At 46.1% G+C, this 27962-nt stretch overlaps 1 protein-coding gene across 1 annotated transcript in view; it reads right to left on the bottom strand.

Moving 5' to 3' along the window:
* Positions 1 to 27962, bottom strand: part of JAZF1 (JAZF zinc finger 1) — a 311555-nt gene that overhangs the window by 16710 nt on the left and 266883 nt on the right. The gene's annotated exons all lie outside the window — the stretch shown is intronic.

Below are 27962 nucleotides of genomic sequence, written 5' to 3'. Positions count from 1 at the left end.
TATAGCTACTACTTTATAAAAGTACATACTCTTTCTTATGTAGTTATAAGATAACTGATATATTAATATATTTTCATAAACAATCAACCATAGTGGCATTAAAGGGTCAACAAGGCATTGATTACAAACTCAATTTCACTACTTTCCTAATAAAAGAGCCCCTTTCTCTTCCCACCTAGAAAACAGATTATTTTCTCCAACCTAAAGCTGTTTTTTAAAGGGCTTTTCCTTTACACAATACTGTACTGAAGAGCAATTTGAGAGATCATAAACAGTGTAAAACAATCTGTTGACAAGTCCTAATGCATTTAACTAGCCCTTTGGAACTAAATGGAATTATAGCACAACATTAAGAAGAATTATTTTATATCAATTATAGTTGTGAAATTCATTCCCTCAGGTTTAGGGATAAATGGCTTATGGAAATTCTGTTTCACACATGCTACATCAGTTGTTTGAGCACCTAGTACTCAAGTTTTTAATTTTTTTTTAATTGCAGTAATTCAGTTTAAAAAGTCTGTAAAAATTACATGAAAAACAAGGAAAGTGGAAAGGCAGAATTTCAACAATACTAAATACAATAAAGAAAAGAACCCTCGCTGAAAAAAGCAGAAAATATATATAGAAAGAGAGAGAAGTTTTGCTAGAAAGACTTGAAGGGGGTGTGGGAAATGGCAACTACCATTCTCTGCTCTTGCCCCTACCCATGATTTTTGTCCCCGCCTTCGAAGAGGGACAATTTAGCTCAGCAGTCGGCAACCTGTGGCTCACAAGTCAAATTGGCTTACTAGGGAGCCATATACAGCTCTTCTGGAGCCCCAGTTCAGTCCCCCCCGCCCCCCAGCTTCCCCGCAGCAGGGAACGAGCACTGGCGCTATACCCTTATGACCCCCCACAAGATTGGAACGCCAGCACCAGCTTCCTGTGAGGGTGGGAGAAGAAAACCCCAAGCCTCCCCACCAGATTCAGTATGCGAGGAACAAGCGGGAAATGGGCACTGCCTTTTTTCTTCCCTTGGCATGCAGGGAACAAGGGGAACCAAAAGTGACTCCATGTGCACTGCCCTTTTCCTTCTTCTGGGACACACTTCCTGGAGGCTTCCTTCCAGCAAATGGGGGTAGCAGGAGGCTGTGTTACATGGTGCCTATAATGTGCGAAAAACAAGTGCCCCCCCATCCCCTCATGCCCAGACCCCACCCTCTTACCACCTCATTCACCTCCCCCTCCCCTGTGGCTAGACACCCTTTCCCTAGCCTGCTCCTGCCCCGGGGCCAGACACCCAGCCCGCAGCCCACTCCTGTTTCCTACCCCCAGCTAGACCTCACCCCCTCCTACACCCCATCTCCCACCCAGATCCTATATCCCCACTCCTAACCCATTCACTGGCAACCCTGTCCTGCACACTTAACCACTCATTTTTGGCCCCACCCCAGAGGCTGGGGGGCTCACAAAATCCACTAACCCTGGAACCCCAGAAGAGTAAATTTGGCCTGAGGCCTTGAACCTAAGTTTTCCCTGCCTCTCCCCATACCATGCAGCTGTAGCACCTGGGGAGTGAGGTACAGTGGCCCCTGACACAAAAATGGTTCCTCCTCCCTACCATAAATCAAGACAATGTTGAAACCTTTTGTGTTGGACATAATATTTAACTTTATTTAAAAATGAAGCCTCAGCAACAAGTCCCTAATTGGGGCCCAGCCTCCATCTGGCTGCAGCGTCATAACACTCCTGCACCCCCCGCACACACAAACCCTGAGCCCATCATACACCTGAATCCTCTGCCCTGAGTACCTCATATCCCCACATCCCCAATCCCCTGCCATAACACTCCTGTACCCCCCACACCACAGCCTTGTGCCCTGAGTCCATGATATACCCAAATCTGCTGCCCTGAGTGCCTCATACCCCCAACCCAGACTTCTGCACCCCCACAATCCCAGCCCCCTACCATAAGATTGACAGAAGACAGCCTGAATGCATGCATGAAAGCTGGATTTGACCAGTTATGATGTAAACTTCAAAGAAGTGTGTGAAAAGATCCATCAGCAAAAGTCCCATTAAATAAAGTCCGTGAGTACAATGTTTCATTTATGCTATTATTAATCATTATGTCAATTATCAATACTATTAAGTTGTATATTTTCAGCCATGCAAATGGGCATCTTGTTCAGCTCTTTATCAACAGCGTGTTCTGAATTGTGATGTAGTTTGGCTCTTTGGTTTGAAAAGGCTGCCGACCCCTCATTTAGCTCCACGTGTTGGAATCATTCCAGCAGTTCAAGGCTGAGCCTTACGAGTTTTATATAACTGTTTAGGTTGCTTCCCTCATTCACTTTGCATATATGTCTGGAAGAAGCTTTTTATTCTGAGGCAACAAAGGAGACAGACTCCTGATCAATCAGATTCTGAAGAAGCTGCAAGAAAATGAACTTCCAAAGAAACCCCATGTTTCAGCATGTAATGGAGTCATCACTTATTATATGTGAAATTAAATATGCCCCATATCAGGGGTGGACAATAATTTTTGACAGGGGGCCACTTCAAAATTTTGGAAAGTGGTCGAGGGCTGCACTCTTCCATGATATTAATGGAGGAGGTGTGAGGTCTGGGATGGAGGTTGGGTACAGAAGTGAGCTTGGGGTAAGGGATGGGGTGCAGGAGGGAGAGTGGTGTCTGGGAGGGAGTTTGGGTGAAGGAGGTGGTTGTGACCTAGGGCAGGAGACTGAGGTGCAGGGGTTTGGAATGTAACCTAAGACAGGAGGGGATTGTGATTTGGGGCAGGAGATTGGGGTGCCAGGTCTGGGAGAGAGTATGGGGCAGAGAGTTTGGGTATGTGGAGTAGCGGCGGGGCAGAGGTTTGGGGTAGGGAGGGAATGGGATGCCATAGGCAGGCTTTGGTCAGGAGCCCAGGCAGCAGCCGGGAGAGGGAATCTCCAGCAAAGCCAGTCCCGCTGCTCCCCAGGCAGTGCCCCCAGCCTGGCCAGCCCCTGCCCGGCCCAGTCCCTGCCATAGGGCGGGCAGTGCTTGGGAAACAGGTAAGAAAGACCCTAACCCCTCCTCCCACAGAAGAGGTGCCCCCAGTGCCCCAGGGATCCGGAGGAAAGGTTTTTGTCCCGGGCTGCTCCCACCCAGCAGAGGTGGCTGCGATCCCTGCTCAGGGAAGCTGCTGCCAGCATGTGCGGGGTTGGGGGAGCCAGCCCTGAGGGGGTCAGGAGAGAGCTGAAGAGGGGCGTGGGCAGATAAAGAGGGTGAGGGGAAACAGAGATGTATGAGGCAGGGGCAGGAGAGGAATGCAGGATTTGCTGAAGGAATGTTGGGGGGAGTCAGGGGACACTTATGGGGCAGATGGGAGCAGGGAATGGAGGGAAACTCTGAGGGGGGGTCACAGGGAGGGAAAGGGGGACATGAGGAAGGGGAGGCTGTTGGAGGGAGAGACTGTGGGAGCAGAGCAACCTGGCTGGGGAAGGCAGAAACACACAGAGCAGGGGCTGAATAGAAGGAGACGGGGGAGATACAATGGCAGCTCCCCCACCCCATGGGGCAGGGGGGGGCGAAGAGGTGGTAGCACTTGGGAGTACCAGCCCCTATGCCCCTGACAGAATTTCAGTTGCTAAATAGGGTGCCCACATGACCCCGGTCCCTGTGGGTGCCTCTTTCTGCGACCCTCCCTCTGCAGGTACCAGTTGCTCCTGTGAGAGGGACTGTCCCACCCAGCAGCCAGAGGGGAATTCTTTCTGTGAATTTTTTTTAGTGTTATAGATATCTGCAAACTCTGATCTGTTACATGTATTGTGTGTGTAGAGATGCAATGAAAAATAACATGTGACCTCAAATTAATTACCATAATGAATATGCAAATACAGGCAGTCCCCGACTAACGCGGATCCGACTTACGTCGGATCCACACTTACAAACGGGGCTTTCTCGCCCTGGAGGTCGAGGTGGCGGATTGCTACCTGCGAGCTCCGGGGCGAGAAAGCCCCCTTCGTAAGCTGCTCCCGGTGCCCCTGGTCTGCTGGAGACCGTCTCCAGCAGACCAGGGGCACCGGGACTGAAGCCGCAGCAGCTCTGGCAAAGCCTCAGAAGCGCGGGAACCCGCCGCCGCTGCGGCTTCAATCCCGGTGCCCCTGGTCTGCTGGAGACAGTCCTCCGCAGACCAGGGGCACCGAGACTGAAGCCGCAGCCGCGGCGGGGTCCCGCGCCTCAGAGGCGCAGCACCCCGCTGCGGCTCTGCACCCCGTGTCCCTGGTCTGCTGGGGGGGGGGGGGCACAGCTAGTGTGCCTCCCCCCCCCCCAGCAGACCAGGCTTTTGTTGTGGACCCTGGGGCAGAGCAGCTGGGGCGCTGCCGATTGGTCCTGCAGCACCGCTCTGGGCACTACTGGACCAACTCGGCAGCACCCCAGCTGCTCTGCCCCAGGTCCTGATTCAGCCGCTGCTGGTCAGTTTCAGCAGTGGCTGAATCAGGATGCCTGGGGCAGAGCAGCTGGGGTGCTGCCGGGTTGGTCCAGTAGCGCCGAGGAGCGAGGAGCGGTGCTACTGGAGCAACCCAGCAGCACCCCAGCTGCTCTGCCCCAGGCGTCCCCAAGTCAGCCACTGCTGAAACTGACCAGCGCTGACTACAGGAAGCCCGAGGCAGAGTTGCTCTGCCCCAGGCTTCCTGGAATCAGCGGCTGATCAGTTTCAGCAGCAGCTGACTTGGGGACGCTTGGGGTTCTTAAGTTGAATCTGTATGTAAGTCAGAACTGGCGGTCAGTTTCAGCAGCGGCTGAATCTGGACGCCAGTTCCGACTTACATACAGATTCAACTTAAGAACAAACCTACAGTCCCTATCTTGTACGTAACCCCGGGGACTGCCTGTATGCAAAAATAGTTACCAGTCTGCCAAAAGTTTGTGAATGGGTTTGCCAGTCCACGGTATAAAAAAGGGTTGGGAACCACTGCTGTAAAGTACTTACAATACTGAGCAATAATCAGATATTTTACATTAGGTCACACATATCAGGCTGTACTATATTTTTTCCTTGTGATTTTCCATTCTTACGGGGTGGAGTGCATATGAGGGGAGATGGATTGTTTCCCACCATTAGTGCATGCACACTCATACTGTGTGTGCGTGTGCAGAGACAGAAATGCACACTCTCCCCCACGGTGCATAACATCTGGAAAACTCACCATTATTGATTAAGATCTATCCCAGACAGATTGATTGAAAGTCAAAGCGAGCATTACTGACCTCTTAAAATATTTTTGAACCCTAGGAACAGATAACTTAAAATGAAGGGTTGTTATAGTTTAATTAACTAATAAAAATATTTAGACAAAACCACATCTATGATTTCCTGCCTTTGATTTCATCTTGACAGAAAAAATTCCTCAAGGTACTCCTTTCAAGCATTTTAGTCCATCTCAGTTTTTCAAACAAATGTTTTAGATAAACCTACAATACATAAATTTATGTGCTTTTAGGGTTATACAATATGTAAGACTTCTTTGACACTGACGCCCCTTCAACCATTAAACCCCTACCACCTCCTCTGTCGAAGGAATAAAATATTACTGGTGGCGGGGGAGGGGGAGGCGGAAATCTACCGCAAGCAGAGCTTCAACCCTAAAAAGGAAAAAGTTCTACAGTCTCCCTGAAATCTACTCAGAATATCATGACTGCTGTTGATGCAATATGTAAGGCACTCCAGGCTGGATTCACCTACAGCACTTAAGCACTGAAACTCTTCCTAGGAGTCCTGCTAAGAGTTGCCAATTTTCTAATTACCCCAAAACAAACACTCTTGCCCTGCCCTTTACTTGAGGCCCCGCCCCTTCCCCAAACTCCATCCCCATTCACTTTCCCTCCCTTGCTCGCTCTCCCCTACCCTCAGTCACTTTTACTGGGCTGGGGTAGGGATTGGAGTCCAGGAGCGAGAGCTCTAGCTGGAAGCGTGGGTTTCTAGGGTAGGGCCAGAAATGAGGGGCCCAGAATGTGGGAGGAGGCTCCAAGCTGACCAGCAGTGAAATGTGAAGGAAAAGAGAGGATAGGATTTAGAGCCCAGTTCCGTAAAGATATTTAGGCCATGTCTTCACTTCCTGGAAGATTGATGCTGCAGGAGTTTGATTTAGCAGGTCCAGAAAAGACTCACTAAATCGAACGCTGGTGGCACCCAGGTCAACACCAGAATTCCTACTCCTTCCAAGTAGTAAGGGAAGTCGGCCTGTTGAAACTCCCACTGTGAGGACAGCTCCGAAGCTTGGCTTAAGATATGTTGACTTCAGCTACGTTTTTTACCTAGCTGGAATTGCGTACTGTAAGCCGACCTTTCTTTGGCTGGAGTGTGAACTTGGCCTTAGGCTCCCAATCCCACTGATCTGGGCCTTAGGTGCCTGACTAATGGGCTACAGGTAAGTGTATTCCTCCATAGCTGGAAACCTTCTCCCAGAACGAGAAACCTAACAAGTCAGACCTATCTCTCAAAGAGAAAGATGCCCCTTCCCCACTATAACCCAGTGACTGGGGCACCTGCCTGAGACGTAAAAAACGTAGCTGAAGTCAACATATCTTAAGCCAAGCTTCGGAGCTGTCCTCACAGTGGGAGTTTCGATGGGTTCAAGTCCCACTCCAAATCAGTCAGAGCAAAGATCTGAAACTTAAATCCCATCGACCAGAGAAGTCACAGAAATGTAGGGCTAGTAGAATCATAGAACCATAGAGCTGGAAGAGACCTCAGAAGGTCATCAAGCCCAGCCCCCTGCCCTAGGCAGGACCAATCCCAATTAAATCAACCCAGCCAGGGCTTTGTCAAGCTGAGACTTAAAAATCTCTAGAGATGGAGACTCCACCACTTCCCTAGGTAACCCATTCCAGTGCTTCCCACCCTCCTAATGAAATAGTTTTTTCTAGTACCCCAACCTAGACCTCTCACACCGCAACTTGAGACCATTGTTCCTTGTTTTGCCATCAGTCACCACTGAGAACAGCCTTTCTCCAGCCTCTTTGGAACTTCTCTTCAGGAAGCTGAAGGCTGCTATCAAATCCCCCCTTACTCTTCGCTTATGCAGACTAAACAGACCCAATTCCCTCAGCCTCTCCTCGTAGGTCATATGCTCCAGCCTCCTAATCAAATTGGTTGCCCTCCGCTGGACCCTCTCCAATGCGTCCACATCCTTTTTGTAGTGGGGGGCCCAGAACTGGACACAATACTACAGCTGTGGCCTCACTAGAGCCAAATAAAGGGGAATAATGACATCTCTGAATCTGCTGGCAATGCTCCTCCTAATGCAACCTAATATGCCATTAGCTTTCTTGGCTACAAGGGCACACTGATTACTCATATCCAGCTTCCCATTCACTGTAACCCCCAGGTCTTATTCTGCAGAACTACTACTTAGCTGGTTGGTCCCCAGCCTGTAACAATGCTTGGGATTCTTCCGTCCCAAGTACAGGACTCTGCACTTGTCCTTGTTGAACCTCATCAGATTTATTGAGGCTCAATCCTCCAATTTGTCTAAGTCACTCTGGACCCTATCTCTGCCCTCTAGTGTATCTACCTCTCCCCCTAGCTTAGTGTCATCTGCAAACTTGCTGAGTGTACAATCCATCCCCTCATCCTGGTCATTAATAATGAGGTCTGCTACAAAGACCTGTGAGGCAGGAGTAAGTACACCTAAACCATCCCTCACAACTATTTGTCTAACATGGATTTTAAAAACCTCTAGAGAAGGGGATTCCACAACCTCCCTGGGTAACCTGTGCTAGTTCTTATCTATCCTTACAGGTGGAAAATTTTCTTAATCTCCCTTGCTACAAACTAGACCCAAACTGGACACAGTACCCCAGCACTGAGTAGAGTGGAACAATTATCTCCCATGTCTTACATATGATAACCCTGTTAATACATCCCAGAATGGTACATGCCTTTTTGCAACAGCATCACATAGTTGGCTCACATTCAATCTGTGATCCACTCTAATCCCCAGATCCTTTTCTTCAGTCCCACTGCCTAGCCAATTATTCCCCATTTTGTATCTATGCAGTTGATTTTTCCTTCCTACATGCAGTATTCTGTATTTCTTCTTTACCAAGTCTCACCTTATTGATTTCACATCAATTCTCCAATTTATCACATCATTTTGAATTCTAATCCTGTCCTCCAAAGTGCTTAAAGCCACTCCCAGGTTAGTGTAATCTGCAAGTTTTATAAGATCTCTCTCTACTCCATAATCCACGTGTTAAATGCAAATATTGAGAAATACCATCTGCAAGTCAGGTGCTGCTAAACCCCATTTGACAAGTCCTCCCAGTTTGATAGCAAGCCATTGACAACTATTGATAGAGTATAGTAATTTAAACTACTGTAGTTCCCTAATTTCCTTGTGAGGGATCTATATAGGACTGTCTCAAAAGCCATATTAAAATCAAGATATATCATGTTTACTTGTTCTTCCCATCCACTACCCTGTCAAAGAAGGATTTTTTTTTTAATTCAAGTCTTAACTCCAGGGAGTTTGAAAGTTAGAAGTTCTAGTCCACATATGAACTAGCAGGTAAATATAATAATTCAAGCGTGTTGCAATTTGCTATCAATATGAAATAATTTACAGACATATTATTTCACTGTGAGTTCTAGTCCCACAGTCCGTTGTGATTCCAGTGGAATTGAATTATTCATTAACAAAAAACCAAACAAAATCTCTTTAAGCAGATTCTGATCTAAATGAAATTTTAAAAATGGTTTTAAAAATATTGCTAGCAATAAAAATTTATCCTTTAAATAATTAATGTTGTTTCAGTTGCCTTAGAGAAATAATATCCAGCTAGTAATTTAACCGTTTTTCCTTCTGAATTTCATTTCCTCATTTGTCAGTATTTAAGAGCAGCAGTCCAAGAGGTACCTTGCCAGCTTTGCCAACTGTGTGAAAATGAATCAGTTTTTTAAAAAAACATATAGGTTGGCTTTGCCATAATAAACAGCCCTTAGATTAAGTATTTTAATTAAATAGTTTGAGTTTCAGAATCCCAGCTTTGTGCAATCTCTCGCGCCAACCAGGATTCCATTGCACTCTACTCCTGCGTCAGGTGTACCAAATGCAATTTGATCCCCCCAGCTTCTGCTTGGTCCTTCTGGGCAGTTTGCCAGCATACTGGCAGTGGACTGAATGGGACACAACACAATAGTGCACTTTGATCAAGATATAGATTTTGATCTCCCCTGGTGCTTTACAGTAATATAAAAAAAAGGAGGGGGAAAAAAATCGGCAAATAAATATTTGCCCTTTGTCAGACCACAGGTTGTTACACTTGTCTGATTCAGACATGAAAGGACTATGTAAAAGGGCCTATAGACTTAGTAAGCCCTTTTCTGCTAGAAAGTTGCCTTCCACACAGAAAATTGAATGTTCTGTATTGGAATGCTGCCCTTAAAAGGGCTCTAGAAAAGTTGTTGGTGGAACATGTGTGTTAGTGGGCTTACCATTTCTCCTACTGCTTATTTGGGAAAGCTGATCAATCATTCCAGAGGTCAGTACCCAAAAACCAACTACAGTAAAACTCCAATAGTCCGGCATCCAATTGTACAGCACTCCCGATAGTCCACCATCAAAATGGCAAGAGCCTAGTGAGCGAGCTTCGGCAAAAAACGAGTGATAAGGCAGCAGCGGCAGCATCTGAACTGAGCAAAACCGGATGGGATATATATATATATATATAACCACCTTATAGTACCTCCTGATAGTCCGTCATATACGATAATCCGTCACCACCTAGGCCCCAAAGGTTCCAGATTATCGGAAGTCTACTGTATTAGCAATAGACTCCAAAGGCCTAGATAGAAATAAAAAGCACCTACACACTCCCCCATAATTAGATGCCCTAAATATGTGGAAGAAAGTAGTCACAACCATATATACCAAAGGATACAATTAAAAAAAATGAACAAATATGAAAAGGACAAATCACATTGCAGAACAGGAGGGGGATGCGGGGGGGGGGGGGGGAGGGGGAGGAAGGAAGGTAAGTGTCTGTGAATTGATGATATTAAAGGTAGGGAGAGTGGGATGTTTGTGAGTTAATGGTATTACAGGTGATAATTGGGGAAACTGTCTTGGTAATGGGTGAGATAGTTCAAATTCTTGTTAAGTCCTTGTTGGCAAGTGTCGAATTTTAACATGAATGACAGTTCAGAGGATTCCCTTTCAAGTGCAGATGTAAAAGGTCTTTGTAGCAGAATGCAGGTGGCCAAGTCATTTAGAGAGTGTCCTTTCTGGTTAAAGTGGCAAGAAACTGTTTTCTCTTTGTGATCTTGTCTGATATCTGTTTTGTGGGCATTAATCCTTTGGCGAAGTGTCTGAGATGTTTGTCCAATGTACATAGCAGACGGACACTTTCGGCACATGATAGCATAGATTATATTTCTGGATGCGCAGGAATATGTGTTCTTGATCTTATAACTCACTTGGTTAGGTCCAATAATGGTATCAGCAGAATGAATATGTGGACAAAGCTGGCAACGGGGTTTGTTGCAAGGGAAGGTACCAGGGTTGGTATTAGTGTGGTATGTCCTGTGGTGGTTGGTAAGAATCATCTTGAGGTTAGGTGGTTGTCTATAGGAGACTATGGGTCTGTCTCCCAGAGCCTCTTTGAGTATGGTATCCTGTTCCAATATAGGCCAGCTTTGTCCACACATAGTTTGGACCCAACTATGAGGCCAGCCTGAAATAACTCACCACGGGTAATATTTAAAGCCCTATTCATATGCTTTTCCTCCAGCTACCCTCTCATCTCTTATATCTCCCCTTTTGTATGCCATTTTTTCACAATTCTGACCCCCCAAAGACAGCTGTCTCTCCATAGATTAACCTGCTCCATGCTCCCCACAATAAGTGAGTCAGTAAGGGTATGTCTACACTGCAAATTTAATTTGAAATAACAGCTGACTTTAATAGCGTCTATACACACAAACCGCTATTCTGAAATTAATTTGAAATAGCGGAGCACTTAATTCAAATTTGGTAAACCTCATTCTACGAGGAGTAATGCCAAATTTGAAATAGCTATTTCGAATTAAGTGCTGTGTAGACACTTAATTTGAAATAGGGGGCCTCCAGCCCTTCCCAGGGAGCCCTGGTGGCCACTCTGGGCACAACCAGGAAAACTTACTCTCCTCTCCCCCAGCCCCGGAGCCATTAAAGGGATAGACCCTGGCCACATTGCCTGTGCTAGCTCCAAGCCTGCCAGGCCAGAGCCAGCAGTGGCCACCAGAGCCCCTGACCCAGTGGCCCCAAAACATGAGCCAGCAAGCCACTGACAGCCAGCCCTCTACCGCTCCCCAGGAGCAGTCTGCCAGCTCCCAGGAGCCTGACAGGGACTGGAGAAGATGGGCGCCTTCCTGGTCCAGGGTGGAGATCATGGGCCTTATTCAGGTTTGGGGGAGATGCCCCCAACATCCATAATATCCGCACTAGACGGAAAAATGCGGCCGTCTACGGCAGGATAGCTGCCAGCCTGGCCACCGAAGGCCACATGCGAACCCAGGAGCAGGTGCATGAAAATCAAGTTGGTCTGGCAAGACCCCCAACCCTGGGCCCTGAGCTTCCCCTCCCCCTTCTTCCCTTTGCTTCCCCCTTCCAGCTCCCTCCTCCCAGGTTTCCCCCTCCCCTCTCCAACCCTCTCTCTTTCCCTTTCCCATCTCCTTTTCCCAGTCTCCCCAGAGGTTCATTCCCCCCCCCCCAGTTTTGTTCAATAAATCCAGTTTCTATTTTTGAACAAACGTGTCTTTTGTTTAACATTAGGAAGGGGGGTTAGGAAAGGGTAAGTGGAAGGACGTGAGGGAGGAATGGGACACGAGCCCCCGGTGCGGAGGACTTGGGTGGCTCTGAGGGCTCCTCGGGGTGGACACTCTCCCGCAGGGCCTCCTGGATCTTGACAACCCCCCGATGGACCCTCCCTGGATGGCAATGTGCAGCCAGGCTAATGGCAACAACCCCATGAGACGCACCAGCATGCCTAGGGGCAGCTCTGGCTCCATGTGGCCGAGTGCTGCGGTGTCCTGAGTGCAGGCACTCAGGGCACTCCAAGACAGGACTGCTTTGCTGTCCCTTGTCAAGGTAGACAAGCAAGCGGGGAACCCTGAGAACTGTCTGTCTTGGAGGGGGGGGGTAGCGTCCCTTTAAGCACAGAGCTCAGTTAGCCTCAGGCAGCAGCCCCACACACTAAGTCCTAACCTGATGCCCTGGCGGCACTGGTTCCCGCCAGCCTTAACTTCGGTTCAGGGTCCACTCAGTGTGAACACCCTATTTCGAAATAGCAAAACTCTATTTTGAAATAGGTTTTGTGTGTAGATGCGTTAATTCGAATTAGCTAAATTCGAATTAACTATTTCAAATTAAGTTAACTCGAATTGACACTATAGTGTAGACATGCCCTAATAGACTAGATGGGTTGGTTTATTGTAAACAGGTCATTCCTTCTACTGAACTCTCTCTTCTATGCTGGGATGACTGGAGGTTAAGAAGGTGGCTGCCTTTCCACCAGAACCTCTCCCTCACTCCAAACAGAGAGTGGGATCGCGGCTGAGAGAGGGACGCATGAAGGCCTCCTGTTATGTTGTGATTAGAACCCAAGAGTGCCTCATCCTAACCAGATGTATGAATGAATATAAATATTTGGCATTATGAGGACGGCTTGTCTATAATACATGTAATCCACTCAGCCATTTTTCATTGACAACAGAAGTCCCCTTTCATTGAAACTAAAGATAAATAATATTTTATGCCTTGGGAAAGCTCAAACTAACATTAAAATGCCAGTTACTATTAAAGGAAAAAATTATACTGGGTCACAAAATAGCGTGAAATATGTTAGGAAATTACTTCATTTTTAGCATTTACAATAAAAAATGGAAGTTAAAAAATAGCCTGTATCTTAAATATTCTGACTTGTTGAAATAAAGCACATACATGAGAAGAGAAGATCTACGATTATTATCTGGATGCTAAAATGTCTTTGCAGCACACTAAAGAGGGGACAGAATACCATAAGGGCCTGATCTTGCTCTTGTTAAGTCAACAGGCATTTTGCTATTAACTTCAGTGGAAGCAGGACTGGGCCCTAAGCTGCTGTATGAATTCTTTGTGAAAGGTCTACCATTTCTCCTTTTGCAGCAGATTGAGTCCATAACTTTCATTGCTTAGGAGGGAGATATTGATCACGTCACAGGGACTAAATCAGCAAGGAATCAATACTGCAGGCCAGTTTCTCAGATGCACTGCTGTAAATCTGGAAAAGCAATTTACTTTTGTGGAATTTATTGTGTGTGTACACGGTTGGAACGGAGATCAAAAGCTGCTCCTCCCCGTGTGTGATTTATTATTTCTTTTTTCCTCAACTGTTTCACTAAAACAGCATGGCTACAATGAAATTGAAGGTGTGATTGCAGCTTGGGCAGGCATGCCTATATCCACTTTAATCTAGCGCATGCATGCACGCACGCACACACACACCCAGCAGTGAAGATGTAGCAGTTTCAGTTTAGGTTAGCGATGGGAAAATCTACCTATGGTACTTGCACAGACTTGTACAGCCTGAAACCCATGCCACTGCATCTTCACCGATCTGTTCGGCCATGCTAGTTAAATAGGAATAACCAGGCTAGTTTTAATCTAAGCTGCAGTAACACTTTTAATTACAGTGTAGTTCAGGGGTAGAAAAGACAGCCTCCACAGGCTGGATCCAGCCCACCAAGCCTATTGATCCAGCCCCTGCTGCTCCCCTGCCCCCAGGCCAATTCAGACTTGGGAACGGGGGGCATGCAAAGTCTTCTCCCCCTACCAGGGGCCATGGCACCTAAAGAGATTGGCCAGCTGTTCAAAACAGCTGGCGGTTTTCTCAAAGTGCCATGTGCCCCTGGCAGAGTCGGGGGCTAATACTTCATTCACTCTCCTACTCCCAAGCCAATCAGAGTGTCTGGATGGGGGAGCATGTGAAGTCTCCTGGCCCTGCCCCTTCCGTCCAAGGTCCTGCCCCTTCTGGGGCAGCCCTTGACCACTTCTGAAATTCACGAAGTGGCCCCCCCCCAAAAAAAAATTATTCCCCACTCTTGGTATAGATATACCCTTCGTAAGAAGTTTCCAGCTGGTGCACATCCTTTGTGATTAACCAAATACTATTTGGCCTCCCATTCATACCTAAAACTTCAGTATTGTGCCAAGAAAAATAAACCACACACACAAGGGTGGAATAATCATTAGAAGAAACAATGATTTCTACAAGAGTATCAATGTTGTCTCTGTAAACAGTATATAACAATCTAGTTTAACTGACTTACTGCAGTGGGGCATAATGCTTTTAAGTGTCACTGAAAGTTCATGCAAGTTCCAATGTTTTCTTAGAAAACCTCAGTTTTACACTTTGTCCAGTGTGGGACTTGCAATTTGTGTTTCATAAAAAAAAGTTTTAAGAGAGTACTTCTTATTTTCAGAAACCTATTTTCCCACATACTTGGACAGCTTCCTTGAAGTAAAAGCTAGTGAACTATTTTTAGTATATTTTGAATTTTGATCTTATGATAATACATTTGAAATTTGTATTCTCTCAGAGAGAGAGAGAGAGAGAGAGAGAGAGAGAAACAAGGATCAAGGAAAACATTTCCATAGAAGACACTCATTGGTAAAACTCCGGTCATCTGAAGAAGTGGGCTGTGCCCATGAAAGCTCATGATACTATCTACATGTTTTGTTAGTCTATAAAGTGCTACTATTTGTTGTTGTTTAAGTTTATCCTGTACAGACTAACTCGGCTACCCCAAAGCATTGGTAATACTGAAATTCTCCTAGGAATTAATTCAGAATGAAATATTCAGATCTGCTCTTAGCAGTGGAAATTAATGCTGGGGCCCCTGGACCAAGCTCCTGGCTACTGTGCAAGCCTCTAGCACAGTGGTCACCAACCAGTAGATCTGGATCTACCAGAAGATCTTGGAGCCTCTGACAGGTGATCCTGACTGATTTGGCTTGTAAGCTGTCAAGTGCTGGCACTTCAGTTGTCCCTGCCCCCACTGCCCTGCTCTCTGCCTTGGAGCTGCCCCATGGGAGCCACCTGCTTGCTGTGTAGGGTGTGGGAGGGAGAAATGGGGGGGGGGATGCTGATGTCAGGGTGTCCCTCCTCCCCCCATTTTTGTTCCCTGCCTCCACACAGAGGCTACATCTACACTGGCGGGTTCTTGCATAAGAACATCTTGCGCAAGGGTTCTTGTGCAAGAAGTCTTGCGCAAGAACATGTCCACACTGCCACGTCCGAGATGTGCTTTTGTGCAAGAGCATCCATGGCAGTGTGGACGCTCTCTTGCGCAAGAAAGCTCTCATGGCCTTTTAGCCATAGGGCTTTCTTGCGCAAGAAATCCCTGCCGCGCGTCCAGACTGCCCTCTTGTACAAGAGCTCTTGCACAAAAGAGCTCACACATGTAAGAAAAGAGTGTAGCTCTTGAACAAGGAGCCCTATCTTCTAACGCCGTACTGTAAATCTTCTTGCACAAGAGTGGGTGGGCAGTGTAGACACTCTGCAGATACTTGCGCAAGAACCCGCCAGTGTAGACATAGCCAGAGAGAGGGGGATGGCGGGAACTTGGCAATGCAAACCAGTCACTCTTACTCACTGTGTGTGTTGGTCATTCTCACAAACACCAACTGTCCTTCCCTCTCATCTCCTGACCCAATGTGTACGTGGGGGATTGTTACTACTTTTACTGTTTGCAAAGCGGATTACTGGTCTGTGCATTTCATCATTTTTATTTCTCTCTTATGCTTAAATTTAATTCTTTCAGTAGTGAGTTCTAAAATGCTGAACCTGTCATGTCTGGAGTAATTATCCCTGTGGTAATTGTGCTTCTGGAGGTGGCTGGCATGTCTCTGCAGCCCCTGAGATGATCAGAGCAGGGGGTCTCCACATGGTGTCCCTGCCTGCAGACACCACTCCTGCAGCTTCCATTGATCAATAATGGAGAACCACAGCCAGTGGAGGTTGTGGGGCTAGTGCTTGTAAACGAGGGGCAGCACCTGGAGTCACTGCTGTACATGCCAGTTGCTTTCAGGGGTGGTGCAGGGCTAGGCCTGCCTTGGCGCTGCTACTCAATCCCTGGGACAGCTGTTTGGCCACTCCCAGGCTATGTCTCATTTGCATACCTAATGAGCCACCATTTTTGCAGAAGAGGCTCTTGCTCTGGAAGGAGCTGTCTACACTGTCCCTTCTTGTGCAAGAAAAACCCCTCTTGCACAATGCTGTTATGCCAATTATTTTCAGGAAGAACGGCATTGCGCAAGAGGGTTTTTCTTGCGCAAGAAGGGGCAGTGTAGACAGCTCCTTCTGGAGCAAGAGCCTCTTCTGCAAAAATGGTGGCTCATTAGGTATTCAAATGAGGCTCAGCAATATTCCACGCTTAGCCTCATTTGCATATTTTTGACGCAAGAAGCTGCTCGTGTCGACATAGCCACAGGGTGGGACTTGAACCCACATCCCTCCCCAGACAAGTGCCCTATACCACTCAAGAACTCACCCCACCACCATACCTTCAGAAGGCCCTTATCCTGTTTTCCTAATGCAGGAGCCAGCTCCATCCCTGGGGCAGCTGGTGTTGGCTGCCCAGACACTGCCTGGGTGGGTGGATGGGGGTGGGATCCAGCCACCACCCTGTTGTCCAGAGATTGATGCCCTATCCCGGAGTTCACTGGGGATCCCACCTCACCTCCCTGCCTTCAGCAAGTCCCTTACCTGGTTTCACAAATGCAGGAGTGAGCTCCATCCCTTGGGCAGCCTGGGTTGGCTGTCCAGCCCCTCCAAGGGTGGACAGGACTCAAGCCCACCACCCTGTCCTCCCAGGCAAATACCCTATCCCTAAGCCACTCCAGAACCCACCCCACCTCTCTATCTTCAGCGGGGCCCTTATTCTGCCTTCCTAATGCAAGAGCCAGCTCCATCTCTGGGTCAGCCTGTGTTGACCAACTAACCGCTCCCAGGTGGGATGGGCTCAAGATCACCACTCTGTGCTCCCCAGGCAAATGCTCTCTCCCCTAGTCCACTCAAGAACGCACCTCACCTCACATTCAGGGCATCCCTTATCCTGCCTTCCTGATAGGGGAACCAGCTCCATTCCTGATACAGCCTGTGTTGGCTGTCTGGCTACTCCCAAGATAGGGGGAAGTGTGGGGGGAGAGGGGGAGGGACTCAAGCCCCCAACCTTGCACTCCCCAGGCAAATGCCGTATCCCCCTACTCCACTCCAGAACCCACCCCACCTCCCTACCTTCAGGGTGCCCCCTCCAAGACTACAGCCTGCACTCCAACCCCCTACCCCAGCCTGGTGAAAGTGAATGAGATCCAGGGGAAGGGGGATGGAGTGAGCAGGGTGAGACTTCAGAGAAGGGGTGGAGCAGAGTGAGACCTCAGAGAGAGAGGGAAGGAAGCTGGGCAGGGGGATTTGGGTTTGACATACATCTTACATTGCACTTAAATTGAAAAAGTGATCCTGTGGTTAAAAAGGTTGGCGGCCCCTGCTCTAGCACATCCCAGTATAAGAGCGATACCAGAGGAGGAGAAGACTGTTAACTAGAGTATCTTGTGAGCTGGTAATCCCTATTATGACTCAGCCCCCCAACTACCCCAGGTATTAGGAGCACAAAAACATGGCTTTAAAATGCTTTTACCCCCACTGATACCGTTCGGTCCCAATTGAGCAGAACTCAACTGGAACAAAGGATAGTAGCTCAGGAACTTTAAATCAGACCCTTATTCTGTGGATAACCAGCACAACAATTAAGATACTAGAACAATGTGCTCCTTTCATCCTACAACTGTCAGCAGGTAGAACAGACTACAGCCGATTTCCTTTTGACTCCTGCAGCGATAACAAGAGAAAGAACCTTGTGATCTCACTGAGATTGGCAGCAATGACACTGATCAGGCCAAGTGAGCAGTAATATTAATGGAGAAGATGTCTTTTAAAAGGAGGAGCTGTTCTCTGGAGAAAGGACTGGAGCTGCATTTTCCATACACAGGGACTCTGCACCATGGGTGAATTTTAGACTCCCAATTGTCTACTGGGTTGAAAGGGATGCATATTAGATAGGGTGTGTGTGTTTTACAGTACTGGTGAGATGTCAATTTAGACATGTTTTTATATATTTGAAATATTTTTCCTCTGTATCACCATAGTGATTAGGGATGTAAAATCCCATTTAATTAGTTAATTGGTTAAAACGTCAAGTTTAACCAATTAACTGATTTTATGGGGGTGCAGCATGAGGCGATCCTCCCGGCTTCTTCTAGCCTCACGTGAGGCTGCTGGGCTGTAAAGGACTTCTTCTGTTTATACCTGCTTTAAAGGCTAGCACCTCAGATGCTATAAATATGTGCTTACAGATATAGCTGGATTAGGATCTTTTGTCTAATCCTAGCCTGGGACTGACTACAGCATCGTTGGACACAGAGCATTTAACAACTAAGCAAATTTACAAATAGACTTCTATAAAAATCTTTGAGACATGTCAATGACATTTGGGATAAAGTACAGGCAGTCCCCGACTTACGCAGATCCGACTTACGTCGGATCCGCACTTACGAACGGAGCTTTCTCGCCCCGGAAGTCGGGGCGAGAAAGCCCCGTTCGTAAGCTGCTCCGGTGCCCCTGGTCTGCTGGAGACCGTCTCCAGCAGACCAGGGGCACCGGGCGGGTTCCCGCGCTTCTGAGGCTTTGCCAGAGCAAAGCCTCGGAAGCGCGGGAACCGCTGCTGCTGCCACTTGGGTGCCGGTGCCTGTGGTCTGCTGGGGACGGTCCCCAGCAGACCACAGGCACCCGGACTGAAGCCGCAGCCGCGGGGGGGTCCCGCGCCTCTGAGGCTTTGCCAGAGCAAAGCCTAAGAGGCGCGGGGAACCGCCGCTGCTGCCGCTTCAGTCAAAGCGGCAGCAGCGGCGGTTCCCCGCGCCTCTGAGGCTTTGCCCTGGCAAAGCCTCAGAGGCGCGGGACCCCCCGCAGCTGCGGCTTCAGTCCAGGTGCCTGTGGTCTGCTGGGGACGGTCCCCAGCAGACCACAGGCACCCTGACTGAAGCCGCAGCCGCGGGGGGTCCCGCGCCTCAGAGGCTTTGCCAGAGCAAAGCCTCAGAGGCGCGGCACCCCGCTGCCGCTGCGGCTCTGCTCCCCGTGTCCCTGGTCTGCTGGGGGGGGGGGGGGGGAGGCGCAGCTAGTGTGCTTCCCCCCCCCCCCCAGCAGACCAGGCTTTTGTTTTGGACTCTGGGGCAGAGCAGCTGGGGCGCTGCCGATTGGTCCTGCAGCGCCCGTGGGCACTACTGGACCAACCCGGCAGCACCCCAGCTGCTCTGCCCCAGGTCCTGATTCAGCCGCTGCTGGTCAGTTTCAGCAGCGGCTGAATCAGGACGTCTGGGGCAGAGCAGATGGGGTGCTGCTGGGTTGGTCCAGTAGCACCCCAGCTGCTCTGCCCCAGGCGTCCCCAAGTCAGCTTCTGCTGAAACTGACCAGCGCTGACTACAGGAAGCCCCAGGCAGAGTTGCTCTGCCCCGGGCTTCCTGGAATCAGCTGCTGATCAGTTTCAGCAGCAGCTGACTTGGGGACGCCTGGGGTTCTTAAGTTGATTCTGTACGTAAGTCAGAACTGGCGGTCAGTTTCAGCAGTGTCTGAATCTGGACGCCAGTTCCGACTTACATACAGATTCAACTTAAGAACAAACCTACAGTCCCTATCTTGTACGTAACCCGGGGACTGCCTGTAATGATGGCAACTGTAAAAAATGGAACATAAAACCTATTTTTAGCATCAGACAAATGACTGTACCAATAAGACAATCTTACACGTTAGATCTGCTCATGACTAAGTCATATCAGCTTAATTGTTTAACAATAGTTTAAAAATATATTTTACACCTGTTAGCTCTGCAAAGCCAACATAAGATACAGAAGAGATCTAGATTTTATTTTGTGCATCACTAATTGAATAGCTTTATTCCAACTGCAAAAATCTTATTAATAAATCTAAGCAATCTAGTTTAAAACTCAAATGCACAGAATTAAAATCCTAAAATTATATTCAAGTACTAAAATGTGCATACCTACACAGATAAGATAATTCAGGTTGTATTACAGTTAGCTCTTTTTTTTCTGCTTGAATCCAAGGTGTGTACACAATATATTGTTAAATAGGCAATATTTTCTTCAGTTGCAACTAATTGTAAAATAGCAACTAATCACAAAAACATACATGTAAAGAACTGATTCTAGGAAAAACAGTAAATGGATACCATGGCATGTGTTTGTAGGGCATGACTCGTGTTCTGAAAATGCGGTCAAAATGTTGTAGAGGTGCTAAAGCAAGTTGTAATAATGTAACTTCACAATGTGCTGTTGAGGTTTTATGGTCACACTGCGCCAATAGTCTCGAGAAGTTATTTTGTATTCTTATATAAACGTTTTCCCCCAATCCTGTTTTCCACAAAAAAGGCCTTTCAATAAAGTACAACCTTCTGTTTATACACAGTACAGGAAAAACACGATAAACTGAGTAACACAATCTCTGCTTTACACATTCTTAAAACAGGATTTCTACAACTTCATGTAAACAAAAATAAGGGATTAAGCCCTTGCCAACCCCTCCCCCAAAACAGTGTCTTCCTGTAATTAAACTACAATGGCTTACAGTGCAATTTTTTTAAAAAAAAATAATGAATATAAAAAGTAAATAAATAAAACCAAGTGGACTCCTCCCAAAAAAGGCTTATCCTGCAAATTAACTTAATAGTAATAAAACTTGTGCCAGCTTGAAGCCTTTCTTTTTCATGTACAGCAAGAGTAGGTATGTGATCGAGGAAAAACAAAGTAGGCATTTTCCACCTTCGGTCACGGAATGTTAATTGAACTCTGGCAAATGTTTAAAGATATTTCTCAAAACGCTCAAGAATTAAAAACAGTTGGAGCTGAGGGAAAAAAGTGAACATCTGTTCCAGCCCCACACTCAAAGAACTACAATGGAGAAAAATCATAATTAATGCTATTTTGGCCCTCTGCTTGCTGGGCCTGCATTCTTAAGTTAAAAACACAAGTTCAGGACACTATTACTGCATATAAGGACTCTCCTGATGCACATAATAGAGAGGCAGGTTTTTTAAAAGGAACAATATCAGGAAACAGATTCATGTTTAAGATAAAGAATTACAATAAAAAAGTACCTACATAAATGAACTACAGTTTATGAAGCTATATGAAAATACATTTGAGACATGTTTTATAGCATCATGTTAAATGGGATTTACAGCTGTACAAAAGCCATTCAGCCACTTACAGTACAGGCTATAAAATAAATGTCTAGTGCACACAGCACAGTATTTACTTATACCAACTGTTATGTGTGTTGTATTTGTTAGAGGAATCTAAATAGTATGTACTAAGCTGCTAAAGTCTTCTAGCTCAGGCCCCATTCCAGCAAAGAACTTAAGCATGTGCATAACTTTAAGCTTGTGAGTAGTCCCACAGGCTTAAAGTTGGGGCCTTAAAACTCTCAGGCTAGGTCTACACTAGACCTGGCAGTTCAGCTTAAGGTACACAACTTCAGCTATGTAGACTACGTAGCTGGAATTGGTTTACTTTAAGCTGAGCTAGGCAGCGTTCTCCAGCAGGAGGCTAATGGGAGCAAATGCACCCATCAGCTTCCCTTACACCTCACAAAAGGTTTTAACTTAAGTCTCTAGTGCGACTATAGGGCTATGTCTAGACTGCAAGCCTCTTTCGAAAGAGAGCGTCTAGACTGCACGCGGAACTTTCGAAAGAGCAAGCCGCTTTTTCGAAAGAAAGCACCCAGTGAGTCTGGATGCTCTCTTTCGAAGAAGCCCTATTTACATTCAAGAACGCCTTCTTTCGAAAGAAGCACTTTCGAAAGAAGGCGTTCTTCCTCGTGAAATGAGGTTTACCGCCGTCGAAAGAAAAGCCGCGTTCTTTCGATTTAATTTCGAAAGAACGCGGCTGCAGTCTAGACGCAGGTGAAGTTTTTTCGGAAATAGGCTACTTTTCCCGAAAAAACCCCTGAGTCTGGACACAGCCTAAGAGATAGATCTACATTGCTTTGCTTTGTTGGGTCTATGCTAGAATAAGATTGGGGGGAAAAAAACAATAACAATTATATTTTTTGCATTTAAAAATGCATATACTGCTACCATCAAGAAACCTGTGCCAAAATCAATCTTTCCACGAGATTGTTGCAGATAACATAATATTCAAGGTCCGCAGAAACACCAAAGTAAGGGGTCTGGGTAAGCTGGGACAGATAACCATTCACCCAATCTTGGAAATAAAGTTGAGCTTGAGTTACAAGTTATTTTGCATTTTCCTCCCTCTCTTTTCCCCTCTGGCATCAGAGACAGAAATGCTGAGGGATGTTTCTTGTGGTGACCTCTCTCCTGCTATATGCAGAAAATACCATAAATCTCTTGAGAGCGCGCCTGCGTGACTGTGGATCTTTTCTTCATTAGGAAAAAAGGTGTGTTCTCCATTTATGTTAGCTACTCACACTAACCAACATGAGGAAAAATCCTAGTGAAGACCAGGCAGTTTATGTTAATGCCACCAGTCAGCAGGTCAAAATATAAACCATGCAGGGACTACCTGGACCTACTTTTTCCTGTTAAAAAATATACACTACTGTGTCTTCACTAGGACTTTTTCTCATGTTGATTACCACAGGTAAGTGATTACGAATCAAGAACACACCTTTTTTCCTAATGAAGACAAGGTTTCCATCTGTAAAACAGGGATAGTTATGGTGCCTTTTTCTCCTAAGCTTTATCCATATTACCTGTGGTTCAGGAAAGCATTTAAAGATGTGCTTAAGTTCTTCAGCATGCTTACATGCAGACCATTCAGGGATGTTTTTTGATAGGGGAGCTTAAATATTATGGTCTTTGGTGGGGGTGATGAACCTCAGGTGCGGGGGCCGAATTCAGCCCCCCAGCTTGCCTGGATCTGGCCCTCAAGGCTCAAAGCCCTCCCTGCATTGGGGAACCAGTGCTGGGACTCCAGCCCCCATTCTGCCCCACCACACAGCTAGAGCACACAAAATCTGCGAAGGTGGGCCCCCCAGGCGCTGGTGTACCAGGGGAATGTGTGAAGTGTCTTTCTCCTCAATCGGGGTATCACATCAGTGAGGGGTTTGTTTTGTTTTTTTATTCTCACTTGTGTACAGTCCCTGACTGATTTTTCTGTGGGTCATTGGTTCCTGACCCAAAAAAGGTTCCCCACTCCTGCTCTTTGGGGACTAATAGCATGCAACTCAATACAGTACAGTGGGCCTCTGATTTGGCTCAGGCTTCTATGGAACATATAAATCCAATCCAAACTTCATGCACATCAGAAGTGTAGCTATGATTTGGATAAGCATGTGAAGTCCTGAGTGCTTCACTGAGTTTACCTGCTTTTTGAGGGTGACTAATGACTGCAATCACAAACTAATCATTTAGGAATCATTAAAGTAATCATCCCTGCAGTAGCTAAGTACTAAAATAAAAGGAAAATCCTGCCCATCAACTGGACTGTGGCCCTTTTTAGTCTCATCAAGAGAACACAGATAATTAATGAACACTCCAACCCTTTGGGATGGATACACCTTTGTAATTTTTTTCTGTTTGTCAAACCATTCCTGTATTAGAATACTCTTCCCTCCTCCATCAAGCTTCTTCTGCCTTTACCAATGTGGAGTCAAGTTTTTGGCAATGTTTGCAATCAACTAACTGATATTTAATGTATCTGAAGAAACCGGTCTTGCTACATGAACTTTCATAAATATGCACTAAACACAATGGATTAATCTTTATTTCTGTGAATTCCCTGGTGTTCTATCACAGACTACAATGTATCAAGACACAGACTGTCACTTGCTTTTACTTGACTAAAAACCTTCTTTCTTTGATTCCATTATAACGTACGGTCAGGCTACAATACTTCAGTCTGCTTTCGAATAAGGTAAAAACCAAAACAAACAGATCAACTATTGCTTTGATATACGTATTCAGCTATTACTAATAGTCAAAATTCTTATATGCTACATCTAACTGAAATAACATACATAAACACCCTAAATATTTAATTAAAGAATATAATGAGACAAACAAAAATTAGAGACGTTACCCATCCAACAAATGAATAAAAGACAGAAGAAGTCACACACATAATTCTGAGACCCGGTAAAATATACATAACATTGCATAAGGAAGTGTTTATACAGTGGCTCAAATAGGTGGGTCTTAGGGTCACCAGGGGGAGGGACCGGCCAGGAGGGGAGCAGTGCTGGCTGGAAAACAGAGCTAATGGGGGTGGTGGGGGATTTAGGGGAAAGACACTTGTTGAAAATCTGTAGGCTGGCAACTTGTCACTACTGGTAGGTTTTGCTTCTGTACCAAAGCAAGAATACAGTAAGCAAAGAAAAATCTAATGATAGAAACTAAAATCAGGATACAGCAGATAAGAACAGGAAAAGGAAGTGCTGATAATTGCTTGCTGTAGTGCTTCCTCAATTCCCTCTCCTATAATACAGGTTTCATACAACAGGTACACAGTACAGAGTGCCTCTATCAGGAGTCCCAAGCAGTGTATATACAGAGTGAGGCTCAACACACAATTCTGTCAGCCATTAAAAGAGACTAACAGAATTAGGGGGCATATACAAATCTGAGTATAGAAAAGCAAGGATGAGAAAAGGGAGTAACAAGAAACAGAAGAAGGATGGTAAAGTAAAATATTATAACAAAAAATTACTATATTTTCCCTCTCATTGCATTTCCCCTCTTCCCCCATCCTGCCTTCCCCCCCCCACCATTTCTCTCTCATGTAATACTTGCTTTCCTACATACATATTCATGAATGTCCCATAATTCTGTTCAATTTGTAGTATATTTTACATGTACCCATTAATCATTGTGCCTAAGTTTAAGCAGGTGAATTGTCCCTTGGTCAGGCATTTTAATTTAGTCAGATCCTTGACTACCTTGTTGAACAGGGGGGCTTGCGTAATTAGGGAACATGTGTGGAGAATCTGAAAGGCAGACCAGTGCGTTCGGACTGACTATGTACTGCTCAATCCAACACAGAGTGAAACAGTAAGATCTACTGATGAGATTTCAAAAACCTACAGAGGGGAGCACCCACATTCATACAAATGGTATCAATAGGAGGCTTCCTATGAAGTAACTGGGGACACCCTCTTCCAAATTCCAGCCCTTCACCTGTATTGTTAAAGAATACATGAAAAAAGCTTTTGGAACAACTACAATTCTGTTGCACGAACCCAGTCCTGAGATATAACGTCTTGCTGGGAGATGTGAAAGTGAAGGGTAAGTTGCATCTTCAGTGGCTCTTCCCAAAATATCCAACTCAGAATTTGGACCATTCCGAGGATGGCCAGTAACCTTGTGATCCTAGTGGTTCAGACCAGAGCTTCCCCTTAGTAGAGCCCCATGTGGATACAACATTTGTATCCACATCTGCAAAAAACAAGCCACGGATATCTGCATTGACATCTGCAGATGCGGATATCCATGTATATAAAGCAGATATCCATGGATTTGCAGGGTTCTACCACTCAGATTCCTGCCACTTCTGAAAAGTCGTCATCAGATCATCCTCTCCTAACAACCCTGAGCACAGCTCCCTGGACAGCAGGGCTCTTAGAAATTACTTTATGAACAGGTGGCATGTGAGTGCATTCAATGCAAAGAGCTTCTGGCCCTGAGACTACATAAGGGATTTGGAGACCAGTGTGGCTGAACTGAAGGAGCTAAGGGAGGCAAAGAAGTACACAGATGACACTTTCCAGGACAGTGGCCTCACCCCTGGTCAGACAGCCTCTGTGCTGTTGACAATGAAAGGCTCAGGGAAGGAGAACATCCAACTGGAACAGAAATGATACCATAGTTGGGACCCTTCTACCAGATGATGTTGTGGTGTCCTCTTGCACTGAGGATACTTCTCTGGGGGATGGAACTCAGTTATTAGGAAAATACAAATTTTAGTAATGGGGAATTCGATCATTAGAAATACAGAGATCTGGTTTTGCAAGGACTGGGATAACTGCAGGGTGACTTAGAATACTAGAACTGGAAGGAACAGAATCACAGAATACTAGAACTGGAAGGAACTTTGAGAGGTCATCAAGTCCAGTCCCCTGCCCTCACAGCAGGACCAAGCACTGTCTAGATCATCCCTGACAGGTTTCTGTCTAACTTGCTCTTAAATATCTCCAGTGATGGAGATTCCACAACCTCTGTAGGCAATTTATTCCAGTGTTTAACCACCCTGATAGGCAGGAAGTTTTTCCTGATGTCCAACCTAAGCCCCCCTTGCTGCAATTTAAACCCATTGATTCTTGTCATACCATCAGAGGCCAAGAAGGACAATTTTTCTCTCTTCTCCTTATAACATCCTTGTAGATACTTGAAAACTGCTATCGTGTCTTCTCTTTTCTAAACTAAACAAGCCAGTTTTTTCAGTCTTCCCTTATAGCTCATGTTTTCTAGGCTTTTAATCATTTTTGTTGCTCTTCTCTGGACCTCCTCCAATTTCTCCACATCGTTCTTGAAATGTGGCACTAGGGTTGCCAGATGGTTGAAACAAAAATACAGAATACCTCCCCCCCCCCAAAAAAAAAAACACACCAGGGAAAAATTCTGTTGAAGGGGGAAAAAAGAGGGGGGGGGGACCAAAGTTGTTGAGGCAAAAACAAAAAACCACAGCACACACCTCCAAGGACTTATTAAGCCAAAATTAAAATAAAACACCATTAAAACAGCATGTCCCCTTTAAGAGTGAGTGCAGGAATAGGAGCAGGGGAGCAGTTGAGCACTAAGACCAGGGGAAGCATTGTTTCCCCTAGGTCTTTTGGCTGGTAGCCATTTTGTGACGGCAGCCTGGGGAACCAGGTAAGCATGGGGCTGGGGTCAGGGGGCTGGGGGTGTTGGGGGCCAGAAGGGGTTCGGGGTGTGTGTGTGACGGGAAACCAGGCACTGAGTGTTTGTAGGGTTGCCAGGTGCCCGGCATTTTCGCCTACTGGCCGGGGGAAAATTCAGAAAATACCGGACATCTTAGGTGTCTGGTATTCTCTGAATTTTTTTACTGGACAGGAGGTGAAAATACCAGACTGTCTAGGTGAATACCCGACACTTGGCAACCCTATGTGGCACCCAGAACTGGACACAATATTCCAACTGAGGCCTAATCAGCACAAAGTAGAGCAGAAGATTGACTTCTTGTGTCTTACTCACAACACTCCTGTTAATGCATCCCAGAATCATGTTTGCCATTTTTGCAACAGTGTCACACTGCTGACTCATGTTTAACTTGTTGTCCACTATGACCCCTAAATCCTTTTCAGCAGTACTCCTTCCTAGACAGTTGCTTCCCGTTCTGTATGTATGAAACTGATTGTTTCTTCCTAAGTGGAGTACTTTGCATTTGTCCTTATTCAACTTCATCCTGTTTTCCTCAGACCATTTCTCTAGTTTGTCCAGATCATTTTGAATTTTTACCCTATCCTCCAAAGCACTTGCAACCCCTCCCAGCTTGGTATCATCAGCAAATGTAATAATCATATTCTCTATGCCACCATCTAAATCATTGATGAAGATATTGAACAGAACTGGACCCAAAACAGACCCCTGCGAAACCCCACTTCTTATGCCTTTCCAGCATGACTGTGAACCATTAATAACTATTCTCTGAAAATGGCTATCCATCCAGTTATACATCCATCTTATAGTAGCCCCATCCAGGTTGTACTTCTCTAGTTTATTGGTAAGACGATCATGCGAGATCCTGCCAAATGCCTTACTAAAAGTCTAAGTTTACCATGTCCACCGCTTCTCCTCTGTTATCCTATTAAAGAAAGTTATGAGATTGATTTGACATGATTTGTTCTTTACAAATCCATGTTGGCTGTTA

Source organism: Pelodiscus sinensis, chromosome 2 (assembly GCF_052426305.1).
Source record: "Pelodiscus sinensis isolate ZL-2025 chromosome 2, ASM5242630v1, whole genome shotgun sequence".
NCBI classification, from domain to species: Eukaryota; Metazoa; Chordata; order Testudines; family Trionychidae; genus Pelodiscus; species Pelodiscus sinensis.
Note: the sequence above shows the minus strand (reverse complement) of the source record. Positions and strands in the feature narration are given on the sequence as shown.